The following is a 14,341-nucleotide window of genomic DNA, read 5'->3' on the forward strand; positions in this document are numbered from 1 at the left end:
TGCCACAGCCTCAGTCACGCCCAATACGTGCCACCACGCCACTGCATTGGTCCTGTCCGAGTGACGGAGACTGGCATCTCCTCCAGGGTTCATTTCCTGCCATGCGTCTGATGCTGCCAGGACAGGCTCGGACGTCTTGAGAACATCTAGCAGTGCAGGATTTACGTATAAGCTACACAAGCTATAGCTTAGTGCCCCTGCCTTCTTGGGGGCCCCCAAAACAAATTGTCTGAGTGAGCAATTGTCATATATACTTAAATATACTACAGCATTATTTGTCCCAATCAGGCCCGGCCTTAGGCATAGGCGAAGTAGGCGACCGCCTAGGGCCCCGGCTTCCGGGGGGCCCTGGATCGACTCCTTGGTCTAATTTTCACGCATTTCACAGAGCTTCCAGTGGGGCTCTGCCCCCCTCAGGGGGCCCCTGGACCCCCTTTCGCCTAGGGCCCCATAATACCTAAGACCGGGCCTGACATCTAGTGAAAAGAAGAAAGTCCAGAAAGATACATACATACATATTTAAATGTGTTTTATTTCTGTCTTGGATGTTAGCATATCCTTCATAATTGTTCCATTTAGCAATGAGTGGGCACTCACATTAAGGAGGTCTATCAAGGAGCAGCTCATTCACTGTCTTTAATGATGAAGAAGACCAACGAGAGAATTTCACAAATGAACCCGCACACGAGAACTTCTCTAAATAAAGAAAAGAAATGAAATATGAAAGCTGACAGCCGCAGCAGTGCTGGGGCAGAGAAACCTTTTAGGATTCAATTCTGGTTCTGCAGCAATTAGCATTCTGTTAACTGCAATGCTACACAATTAATTAAAAAATAACTTCCAGTGGTTCAAAGTCAGAAGAAAGAGACGACCGGGGCTCAACTGCGAAATGAATGATCAACGTAAGGTCAACGTTGCAGATGCTGGCTATGGAGTATCCAAGAGACGGCTAAAGATAGAAGTGGCACCACGTCAGAATATTTAAAAGATCTCGATTACAGTACCTGACTCACAGAGGATCAATCGAGAAATCTGATTAAATGAAGATCAGCCCACAACACCATCGCATAACGGTCAGTCAGGGTTAGCAAGGGACAGCCCTGGACGAGAGGACACCAAAAACACCAAACTATCCTATACCATACTCCGCTCCCTCATTACTGTATACAGTGTGCTGTATAATACTAGCAGGGCCAGTGCCACCATGACAGTGACTTAGGTACTCGCCTGGGGGGACCAGCCACAGGGGTTAGCTACCAAAACAGTCATCTGGCACACTAATGGGTACAAAATAACCCAACACTGCACGGCATGCTATACTACTCCATGCCACGCCATATTTTACTATACTTTACTCTGCTCTGTGCACACCTACTCCATTCTGTTCCACTTGAAAGATAGTATGCTAGAGTTTGGCACACTATACTCTGCTAAAATCCTCTCTAACAATGGTATACTATGATGTCTTCTACTACCTCATACCATACCATACTCTACACTACTATACTCAACATAGATATTATCACTATACTATACTATACTATACTATACTATACTATACTATACTATACTATACTATACTATATGTTAATGAAACCATGCTAAACTATGTCAGACTCCATTCTACTGTTGTCTACTCCATTCTAAAGGTGCTATGGTAAACTACAATGCATAGGTGTTATGAATACTACACAGTGCTATACTTCATACTACAAAGATATACTATGATATATCCTGCTACAAGACAACATTGTGCACTCTGCTCTATTATATTATGCTCTATCTTACTACACCCTGCTGTATACTCCTGTATATACAGTGTTACTATACTATACTATACTATACTATACTATACTATACTATACTATACTATACTATACTATATGCAGCAAGGAAGTCATGCTAAGCTATGCCATAGTATGATATACAATTTGCCATAATATAATTTACTATTCTGTTTTGTTGCATACTGCATTACATCATACTCCACTCTACTCTACACTACTCTACTCTACTCTATTCTACTCTACGTCACTCAACTTCAATTCACTTCACTTCAAAGGTACTATACTAAACTATGGCATACTACACTATACTTTAAACCTCTCTAACAATGATATACTATGATACATTCTGCCATCCTACAACATACCATGCCATATTGTACTCCGTTCTGCTGCACACTATACTATACTGTACTGTACTGTACTATACTATACTATACTATACTATACTATACTATACTATACTATACTATACTATACTATACTATACTATACTATACATGAATAAAGCTACTATCAACCATGTCATGGTATGGCATACCATATCATGTTATACTCACTATAACATACCAAACCACAGCTCTACTTTACCTATTAATTTAGTGTGCTTTACTATACTGTATTAAAACACACATATGTAATATTTTGATATACTATCCTACTTTGAATTATACTATACTATAATACACTCTTTTGTATATCGATGAAGCTATGCTAAGCTGTTGTAAACTATTTTTGTGCCGTATTATTCCATATTATACGTTGCTATGCAAAACTTTACCCTTGCCTTCTATACTCTGGTCAACTTCAATGGGTCTATGCTAAACTGTGGTACAGTGTGTTATGCTATACTATACTATACTATACTATACTATACTATACTATACTATACTATACTATACTACATCCATCCATTTTCCAACCCACTGAATCCGAGCACAGGGTCACGGAGGTCTGCTGGAGCCAATCCTGGCCAACACAGGGCACAAGGCAGGGAACCAATCCTGGGCAGGGTGCCAACCCACCGCACTATACTATACTATACTATACTATACTATACTATACTATACTATACTATACTATACTATACTACAAGGTTTCTTTAAGGGAAGTGCCTGTGATAATGAAACAACTCCAAGGGCTTCCATTCAAAGTTATCTGCTATGCAATGATGAACTTCAAAGGTCCTGATAACAGACACAGAAGAGTTAACAATGGTGCTGTTGAAAACAGACAGGCATAAAAGGAAGTGTAATGATGAAATATGCTGATAGAGATGTAGAAAATGCAATTAATTTGTGTTTTTCTGATGCTTTTACCTATGAAGAGATCAGCCTCGTGCCAGGAGCTACAGGGAATATTCAGGTCATTTAAAATGTTTAAGGGATTATAGAGGGCATTGTGCTATGGAGATTAAAAAAGATGGAAGACAAAATTGATGTGGCTGGACAACATTTATCCTGAAGGCAAAGAAGTTAGCAATTACATACAGTACTGTGCAGGAGTCTTAGGCCACCCAAGAAAATGATTTTTAAAGTTCATCTGGGCAGGGAGTATTTGTTTGCTTGTGAAAACACCCTTTAATATTAGAATGAACATTGATACAATAAACAGTAGCAATGTATGCCTTGAGGCTTCTGACAGGCTCCAGCCTATGATGTCCACCTTTACTCCCTCCTGACAGAGCAGAGGCGGGCGGCTAGTGGTCTTTCTTCATTACACCCCTAAATAAGAAAGACACAAGATAGTCACACAGTTTCAGCAGAGTACGTGTTCCACCTGCCATCCTTCAGCACTGCCTGCCCTTGCTGCCCATACTTCTGTGAGGTGAGGTACTGCCCTGCCTAGCTGCTGTATTTGAACAGAAAGTAGGATGAAGTTAAAAGTTAAAAAACAGACTGCCTATCTATCTATCTATCTATCTATCTATCTATCTATCTATCTATCTATCTATCTATCTATCTATCTATCTATCTATCTATCTATCTATCTATCTATCTATCTATCTATCTATCTATTATAATAGTGCCTTTCCTATCTATCTATCTATCTATCTATCTATCTATCTATCTATCTATCTATCTATTATAATAGTGCCTTTCCTATCTATCTATCTATCTATCTATCTATCTATCTATCTATCTATCTATCTATCTATCTATCTATCTATCTATCTATCTATCTATCTATCTATTATAATAGTGCCTTTCCTATCTATCTATCTATCTATCTATCTATCTATCTATCTATCTATCTATCTATCTATCTATCTATCTATCTATCTATCTATCTATTATAATAGTGCCTTTCCTATCTATCTATCTATCTATCTATCTATCTATCTATCTATCTATCTATCTATCTATCTATCTATCTATCTATCTATCTATCTATCTATCTATCTATCTATCTATCTATCTATCTATTATAATAGTGCCTTTCCTATCTATCTATCTATCTATCTATCTATCTATCTATCTATCTATCTATCTATCTATCTATCTATCTATCTATCTATCTATCTATCTATCTATCTATCATAAAGTGCCTTTCCTATCTATCTATCTATCTATCTATCTATCTATCTATCTATCTATCTATCTATCTATCTATCTATCTATCTATCTATCTATCTATCTATCTATCTATCTATCTATCTATCTATCTATTACGTAAAGTTCTGCGTTTCAATGCATCCTTGTCTAATACGGTGCCAGAGACGGGTGGCATGTTGCACGTTGGTTGTATATGCCAGCCGCATTAACCGTTGCATTACAGACGTATACCAATGTGATTCCACCCAACTCGACTTCTTCATCTTGAAGTTAAAGCCACAGACTGGACCTGGCTGTGCAGAGCACACTGGCTGGTTGAGCACAATGAGCTCCAGCGCTCGTGATCACGACGGACGTGTGTCCATTCTGCTGGTCCCCGTGCCTCTTTTTCGTTGCACTTCCCAGAATTCACAAGCGCCATACAGATTGCACTCTCACTCGAACATTCTCAATTTACAAAGCAGTGGCTCCATCATGTCCTGATAATTGAGTGGTTTGTTTCTCGCTCATATAGCCCAGACAGCCCCATCTCCAGTGTTAAATTAGTCGTGTATGTGTATATACCGGTGGTCTCTTGTATTCACTATTAAGTGTTAATTTACTCCGGCATGTTTCCTATGCAGCCTTCCCCTTGGATGATTAAAGAGAAACCTGAAACATGGAGCGACCTGTAAAACAAATGAATGAATAAATAATACATACGTCCTCGGGTGAAGTAAGCGGGTTTTGTTTGCAGACCTAATCAGGTGCAGGTGGAGCTGCCTGACGTCTTGATGCCCTAAGTTATCACGAAGTGACAAATGGTTTGGGGGGTTAGGGGCGGTTTGGGCTGAGCAGGACCAGATGGGCCCTGCCCGCTTCTCGTTCTCCTTCCTTCATATCGCTCATGATGATGATGATGATGATGGCTTGTCTCATTTTAGACAACAAATGAGCCTTGAATGGGAGGGCAGCTTCGGTTAGCGGCCATACAGGAAATTCAGGACTGAAACCTGAGAGTTGACCTTCTCCGCTGACTTTGTGGAAATTATAAACTTTTCAAGTGCACAGACAAGCAGAGAGTAAAAACAGCATTTGGGGGTTTGGATGATTCATCAGAATTTAATAAACTTTGGGATGACTTCTGGCAACCCTGATTAAAATAAAAATCATTTCAAAATGAGCAGTTAAGGTTCCTCTGCATGGCTTTTAATCAAAACCATTCTGTCCCGGCAACCTTCACGTCAACCTTTTGCACTGGGCCATCAAACATTTATAGATTACTCTCTTTTCTTAAGTATTAATAATCATTTCTTTTTTTTCTTGGGAAATACAGAAATGTAAAGAAACCGAACTCCGCTTTCTTTACCCCTGAGGTTGCCGGTGTCTCGTAAACCACTTCCCTGTAGCTACTGATGGCGGAGAGCAGCCGAGACATGGAAATGTAGGAGCCGACGTTTATTTTACTTTTATTTATTTATCAGATGCTTTTATCCAAAATGACTTACAAATCATCAGTGCCTGAAGGCAGACCCAAGGGATCCATAGAAACATTAAGCGTATGCCGCGTGGAGATTGTGCTATCTGCGTGAGTTAATAAGGAATTCATGTGTTTTTTTTATATGGAATATAACCTAGTTTTATGGATTATTATTATTAGTAGTAGAATTCTTTATGTAGCAGTGGAGTTCGGCAAAATCTCAGAAATGTTTGTGAACTTTGAATTATTACGGGAAAAGCATTGAAGTCAAAGGGGAAGGAGGAACTGAGGTGGCTTTGGGGGGTTTATAATGGGGCAAAGGTCCTTAAAGTGTCCCCGACAGCTTGGGAAACACCTGGCAGCTGTGCCAGACCCAGAGCAGTGAGGTGGCAGCGCTAACCGCGTTGCCTTGAATGGTAAAACAAATGACCGCAAATTATCCATCTACCCATTATCCATCCCGCTATATCCTAACTACAGGGTCATGGGGTCTGCTGGAGCCAATCCCAGTCAGCACAGCGCGCAAGGCAGGAAACAAACCCCGGGCAGGGCGCCAGCCCACCGCAAACTATCAATAACTTATTAAAATCAACTAGAGATGAGGGCACTGCCAGAGCTCCAGTGTTGGGGCACACATTTGCTGTGCCACGAGTGACCATCGGTCCTTCCATTGTTTGATTTCGTGGCTCCTGGCGCAGCAGGGACATCTTTTTGTTGCTTTCCGAGTATCGATGTGGACGCTTCACTCCTTTTGTCTTCCAAGAAGAAAGACAGGCTTGGTAAATAGTCATAAATCTCTCATTATTATTGTTTCTCAGGGTATCCTGTGTTTTCTGACGCAAGGAAAGGTCCCTTTAACGCTTGTTTTGAGATCACCGGGCACATGGCTAATTATGCAAGGTGGGGGGCTAACCTTGGTAAAGTTTCAGACTGGCAATGAGGAATATAACATTTAAAAACTACTACTTTCTGCATGTCTCCACTTATTGCAAGAGCACTGCGACTTTAAAAAGGACGCAGGTTGAGAGGACCCTTCTGGACAGCAACATTTATTTCTGTAGCATATTTGTAGGAACAGCATGGAGCTCAGAGCTTTACTCCTTGTCTCTCAGACTTACTGGTGTTGCAGCTCATCAGGGTTGGACCCCTTGGTGAATTGAGCACCAAAATCACAATGGGGGAGTGGGGGTGTTGAGTGCAATCAGCAGAGGTGGGTGGGGGGGTTTGTTGAGCACGAGCAGAGCAGTGAGACCCCCACGACCAACTCCCATTATAAACAATAGCAACTCGTGACCCACCGAGGGTAGCCAGTGGTTGAGGATTAGCTTTACAGAATATCAAAGAAGACAATAAGAGTAATAATGAATAAATAACAAAATAATAAAGGAATACATAACATAGATAGGGCGGCACGGTGGCGCAGTGGGTAGCGCAGCTGCCTTGCAGTTAGGAGACTCGGGTTTGCTTGCCGGGCCCTCCCTGCGTGGAGTTTGCATGTTCTCCCCGTATCTGTGTGGGTTTCTCACAGACATTCAGGTCAGGTGCATTGGCGATCCTAAATTGTCCCTAGTGTGTGCTTAGTGTGTGTGTGTGTGTGTGCCCTGCGGTGGGCTGGCACCCTGCCTGGGGTTTGTTTCCTGCCTTGTGCCCTGTGTTGGCGGGGATTGGCTCCAGCAGACCCCCATAGCCCTGTAGTTAGGATATAGTAGGTTGGATAATAGATGGATGGATAACATAGATATATAATTAATAGAAGGGTAGAGTCCTTACAGAGTACTTTATTGTAAGATGAGTCCGAGAATACGGTCAGATGGCAAATCTACCAAAAGGCCAAAAGACCCCCCAGCCCACACTGAGTATTCTACCTAACATAAATGTTCTCATTATTTCCAGGCGTCATTCCAGAGGATTCACCACAGTCACTGTTGGGGTTGTGTTGGGGGTGGGGTGGGGTCTCATCTTACTTCATTCAGGCCTCACAGGTGGCTGTGCTGGGCATCGATCCGGCAGTGGTGACGCAGAATGCCAGCACATACAATTCGGAAAAGAAAGCAGAGTAATGTAGAGAGAAATAATGGCTGCATACCCATGAAGGGCTATGATAATAATTTACGTGTATTGTCTATTATGATTATGGATCAAATGTAGCAAGAAAAATGCCAAATTAAAAAAGGGGGCTTTTAGGAGATTTTTTATTTTAAAGTGATCTGCAGTATTAGCCTGGTGTATCTCCATTGTTAAAGTATTTCAGACGTTTGGTGCATAACAGTAACACGCCACATCACTACTTCTTTTATGCTTAGGTTGGGAGCACCCGCACCCACCACACAGCCCACCACCCGGATTGAGATCTGCGTGCAGCTGTTGCAGTGGGTGACACCTCAGCACCACACTGGAACAGTCTCAGGTCTTCTACGGTGGCTGGAGTGCCAATCCTGCCACCAACCCCCAAGTTGGAGGACCTGCTTGTGGGACTGGATGCAGATTAACATCATACCAGGACGAAGGAGCAATTGCAGGTTAAGGGTCTTGCTGAAATTCCCAACAGAGTAGAGTCACTTCTGGTGTTTACGGGATTCGAACCGGCAACCTTCTGATCCCTAGCCTCAGAGCCACCACACCGCCAATGCTTAGCTGAGCTTTTGAAATTACAAGCAGACCCCCATTAGAAGACTTGAAATGCAGGGGGGCAGGCACTTCAAGATATTGAAAAGAGCAAGATGATGTAAGGCTTTATACACATTAGTCGCATTTTAAAGTCAAGTCTATAGCACACAGGTAACCAGTGTAGTGACGCTAGGACTGATGAGATGTGCCCGGTGTTTATTTCTTCACTATTTCCATTTTGGCTAACCACTAGCATTTTTGTTTATTTGCTTATTTGAGGAAATGACCACTCAAGGGTTAATAAGGTATAGGAATATCTAATGTGATATAACATGACAGTTGCAACCCCTTTCAATCAAATTCAGGGTCACAAAGACCCCAAGCCCAGGCTGACAGCAACAGCTTTGGACATACCGCCAGTCCATTACAGGATTCCTCCCTTGACGCGCATTTAAAGGGCTTCATTTTACCTTCTTTGTTCCTTTTTCTTTGTTTTCCATTGTTGGTTTGTTTTTATAATATTCTTCTGTTCATTTATTATTTGTTAAATATGTGCTATCTGTATTTAGTAGCTATGTGTGTCATGCAGTTCTCTCACATTTCTTGTATTTTGTGGGTGGATCCCCAAGGGGCGGGTCACCTGTTCATTACTCTTAAAGGACTGACCCCTCCCCGCCCCAGGCCCTATAAAGGCATGCTGGGAAATGAAGTCTGGAGTGGTTGGTTGTGAATGCCCTCTGATGTTTGGTGGTTGTATATTTTTTTGTAAGTACTTTGATCTTTTGTTGAATTCTGATTATTGGCTTTCAACCCTTTTCCTCTGGATTTCAGATTTTCTTATGGATTGTGTTTTTTGGGATATCATTTTTCTTGGATTGCCTTGTAGGCAAGTCATTATTCTTTTGATTGTTTTTTGCTCTTTCAAACCCCTTCTTGTAGTTTTTTCTTTTCCTTTTCATTCAATAAACCCTCCTTTATGAAGATTTCTTGTGGCCCTGCCATATGCAAGCCAGGGGTTGACAATGATCCCCGCCCTTGTGGGATATTTTGAGTACATTTAGGGACATTACAGAATATATTTTTGAACTTTTAGAGAGAAGCTTATTTCTGTACTGGTGTCGCCTGAAGCCAGCCACTCAAGTGGAAGCTGGGCTGCCTTTTTGTGCACCACCTCTGGGTGGGCTGGTGGGATTCTCCACCGCTTCCCTAGGTTGTTTTTGAAGGCCACACACCACCTTGGCTGTTTGTGAGATAAGTCACAACACACAGGTTTCACTTGCACACATCTGCATTTACAAAAAGGAAAATCAGAGGACCTAGAGAATAACACACACATACATGAGAACAATGTGGAGACTCTGCTCACACAATGAGAACCTGAGAGCAACCACTGCGACATCTGAGCTGCAGTACTATCCCACTACTAATGTTATATAGCTAATGTAAATTTATTAGAACTTATGACCACTAGGAGGCGTGGCAGACCCCTAAAGTTCAAACACAACTGCACCAACCACGGCCCCGGGTTCAAATGACTTTTTAGTTTTACAGAATACCTTAAACATGCTTCTTCATCCACCGTCTGAACAAAGTTCTGCGCAAGTTGTGTTGCGTTTCTTTCTCCACTCCTCCCAGGTGAGCTTTGTTCTTGTCTTCCTGACTCCAACTATCTGGGTTTCATGAAAGGCTCCCTTTTACACCTGACTTGGGGTTACTTCCAGTACCAAACCATAGTCTCCAAGAACCTCTCCTGACTCAGAGGAACCACCACCTTGGGACAGGGGATCCTTCTTGCAATATCTCACACAATATTGTGAATTTCCCCTTGGGATTAATAAAGTATCTATCTATCTATCTATCTATCTATCTATCTATCTATCTATCTATCTATCTATCTATCTATCTATCTATCTATCTATCTATCTATCTATCTATCTATCTATCTATCTATCTATCTATCTATCTATCTATCTATCTATCTATCTATCTATCTATCTATCTATCTATCTATCTATCTCCCTCTGGTGGCACCCTACGGAATGGCAACTTCCATCCGACCCTATGGGTGGCCAAATGGTGCTCGCCAAGAGTGATGCTGCCACCCAGTTTACCGGGGAATGACACACAAGTAGGAACCAGTCTCTTACTGCCTTCCTAACTGGGAAACGGAACCTCAGCCATTGTAACCCCTGCTGAGATGGCAGTCCATCTGTTTCTCCTACCATGCTGGCATCCCATGCCAGGCTCCTGGCTGTGACAAGGCACACCCTGCCTCTCCTCCAGAGCATCCCTTACATCAGCCTCTAAGCCAGGCAAGGGAACAGGGTCCATCTCAGCTGGGATGCCAGCCCCTCCATGACATGGTACCTCAGAGTCCAGTTGGTATGATATGCTGGATCACATTTGGTGGCATGGCATGCAACAGGTTAATAAGATCATTTGCAGAATAATAAGGAGTATAACACAATAATGTAAATCAAAGTATAGTCAATCACTTGTTTTTAATGTATGCATCCATTATTATTATTATTATTATTATTATTATTATTATTAGCAATGCATTTGAGCATATAGCAACTCATTTACCAAGCCATATGGAAGAATATTTTAAAATATAAGAAAATGACATTTAGATTACACAATATGATCATTTTCTAAGGCATAGTACAATGAAAACGGCATTTCACAAGTCATATTCATAATTCACAGTAATAAAATATATCAAGTTACTTGAATATATTAAATGATAAAATATATCACAGGTTAATGCAATATACCTTACCAATAAGATGTAAGTATCTTGTGTTCATACTACCTGCTAGAAGATTACGACAGTTTGATCAAGAACAGGCCATTCGGTCCAACCACCTCACCTGGCCGATCCACCTGAGGTCACCAAAATAACATCAAGTCGGGTTTTCAAGGTCCTTAATGTCCGACTGTGCGCCGCACTGCCATTTACAGTTGTATGAAAACGTTTGGGAACCCCTCTCAGCCTGCATAATAACTGACTCTCCTTTCAACATAAAAGATAACAGTGGTATGTCTTTCATTTCCTAGGAACATCTGAGTCCTGGGGTGTTTTCCGAACAAAGATTTTTAGTGAAGCAGTATTTAGTTGTATGAAATTAAATCAAATGTGAAAAACTGGCTGTGCAAAAATGTGGGTCCCTTTGTAATTTTGCTGATTTGAATGCCTGTCACTGCTCAATGCTGATTACTTGTAACACCAAATTGGTTGGATTAGCTCATCAAGCCTTGAACTTCATAGACAGGTGTGTCCAATCATGAGATATAAAGGTATTTAAGGTGGTCAGTTGCAAGTTGTGCTTCCCTTTGACTCTCCTCTGAAGAGTGACAGCATGGGATCCTCAAAGCAACTCTCAAAAGATCTGAAAACAAAGATTGTTCAGTCTCCTGGTTTAGGGGAAGGCTACAAAAAGCTATCTCAGAGGTTTAAACTGTCAGTTTCAACTGTAAGGAATGGAATCAGGAAATGGAAGGCCACGGGCACAGTTGCTGTTCAACCCAGCAGGTCTGGCAGGCCAAGAAAAATACAGGAGCGGCATATGAGCAGGATTGTAAGAATGGTTACAGACAACCCACAGATCACCTCCAAACACCCGCAAGAACATCTTGCTGTAGATGGTGTATCTGTACATCGTTCTACAATTCAGCGCAATTTGCACAAAGAACATCTGTATGGCAGGGTGATGAGAAAGAAGCCCTTTCTGCACTCACGCCACAAACCGAGTCACTTGTTGTATGCAAATGCTCATTTAGACAAGTCAGATTCATTCTGGAACAAAGTGCTTTGGACTGATGAGACAAAAATTGAGTTATTTGATCATAACAAAAAGTGCTTTGCATGGCGGAAGAATAACACCACATTCCAAGAAAAACACCTGCTACCTCCTGTCAAATTTGGTGGAGGTCCCATCATGCTGTGGGGCTGTGTGGCTAGTTCAGGGACTGGGGCCCTTGTTAAAGACGAGGGTTGAATGAATTCAACCCAATATCAACAAATTCTTCAGGATAATGTTCAAGCATCAGTCACAAAGTTGAGGTTACGCAGGGGTTGGATATTCCAACAAGACAATGACCCAAAACACAGTTCAAAATCTACAAAGACATTCATGCAGAGGGAGAAGTACAATGTTCTGGAATGGCCGTCACAGTCCTCTGACTTGAATATCATCGAAAATCTATGGGATGATTTTGAAGCAGGCTGTCCATCATATTTAACTGAACTGGAGAGATTTTGTATGAAGAATGGTCAACAATACCTCCATCCAGAATCCAGACACTCATCAAAGGTTATAGGAGGACAGCGTCTAGCGGATGTTAGACTTGCAAAAGGAGGCTCAACTAAGTATTGATGTAATATCTCTGTTGGGGTGCCCAAATTTATGCACCTGTCTAATTTTGTTATGATGCATATTGCATATTTTCTGTTAATCTAATAAACTCAGTGTCACTGCTGAAATACTACTGTTTCCATAAGGCATGTCAGATATTAAAAGGAAGTTGCTACTTTGAAAGCTCAGCCAATGATAAACAGAAATCCAAAGAATTAAGAGGGGTTCCCAAACTTTTTCAAATGACTGTTCCTTGTATGAAGACATACCTTTGAACGAGTTTCCATCTGTGTTTGCGTGTTCTTGGTTTTGACCCACTGCACTCTTTTCCTTCATAGTTTTAAACCCTTCAAGCACGTCGCCCTACACATCGTCTGACTCAGTGAGATGCTAGGCCTTGTGGGTCTTTTTTCGCCTGATTCTGACACCATGGACAATCAACCAAAACAGCAGCCGTACAAAAATACGACACATGCTTTTTGTAAAGTTAGGTTACTAAAGATCTTCAGATTTCACATTTTCAGATTGGTGGACTCTCAGATGGGCTTAAAGTGGAGAAGGACAAACAGACTGTAATGGCCTTCACTACACTATTATCACTCAGACTTATTTTGCTCAACTGGAAGAATCCTAACTCTCCTCTGTTAAGTCAGTGGGTAACTGAGGTTTTATATTATCTGAAATTGGAAAAAATCAAATTTGCACTTAGAGGATTTTTGCAGAACTTTTTCAGAACATGGCAGGACCTAATCAATAACATTTTAGAATAAGCTCTTAAATTGAGGAAGCAGATTCTCTCCCCTTTTTTTAATTCTCTTTATTTTTATTCATTTATTAATTTATCTATTTACTTATTTTTACTAGTTTAAAGTTTTACTCTGCTGGCCTAGCTCTCTTTCTCAAGGGTGGGGGTTGATGTGTTTCGAACCAAGTTTTGTTAAACTTGACTTGCTCATATGGAATGTTATTTGATTTTAATAAAATCAGTAAAATACAAAAAAAAAAGTTCTTCTGATTTCTGAGCTAAGAAGAAGCCATTTTGGAATGTCTGCACATCATACGAACAAACAAAATGAATGGTGGATCACTACTGACTCGAAGGACATGGCAGAGTCTAAAATGTGTAGCAACTGAACACAAACCGAGAGTGGTCTCCTCCCGACTCTCTCATGTACTCAGATATGGGGACGGATATTTGAGGAGTTAACCGCATGACGTTGAATAAATCGGACTCTGCAGCTGCATGAATAAAAAAATACCACTTCTGGTGAGCGGAAATAGCTCAAAAGTTGATGGAAATCTAATTTTTCTACCTAAGACTTGTATGCAAAATTTGGTTGACCCAAGTGAAAGCGTCCTCAAGTCATCGTGTTTACACACACAAGCACAGACAGACACAGAGACATAATTCCAAAAATGGTATTTTTGGACTCGGGGAGGTCTAAAACGTTGAGATTCTTCAAAATCTTGAAGTCAAATTTCTGGATGATTACAATACTTTCCTTATGAGAAAGTAAATCAGATTCAGGGAGGTCTAAAACATCGAAATTAATCAAAATCTCGAAATTGAATTTTTGA

This window comes from Erpetoichthys calabaricus, chromosome 3 (assembly GCF_900747795.2).
Source record: "Erpetoichthys calabaricus chromosome 3, fErpCal1.3, whole genome shotgun sequence".
NCBI lineage: Eukaryota > Metazoa > Chordata > Cladistia > Polypteriformes > Polypteridae > Erpetoichthys > Erpetoichthys calabaricus.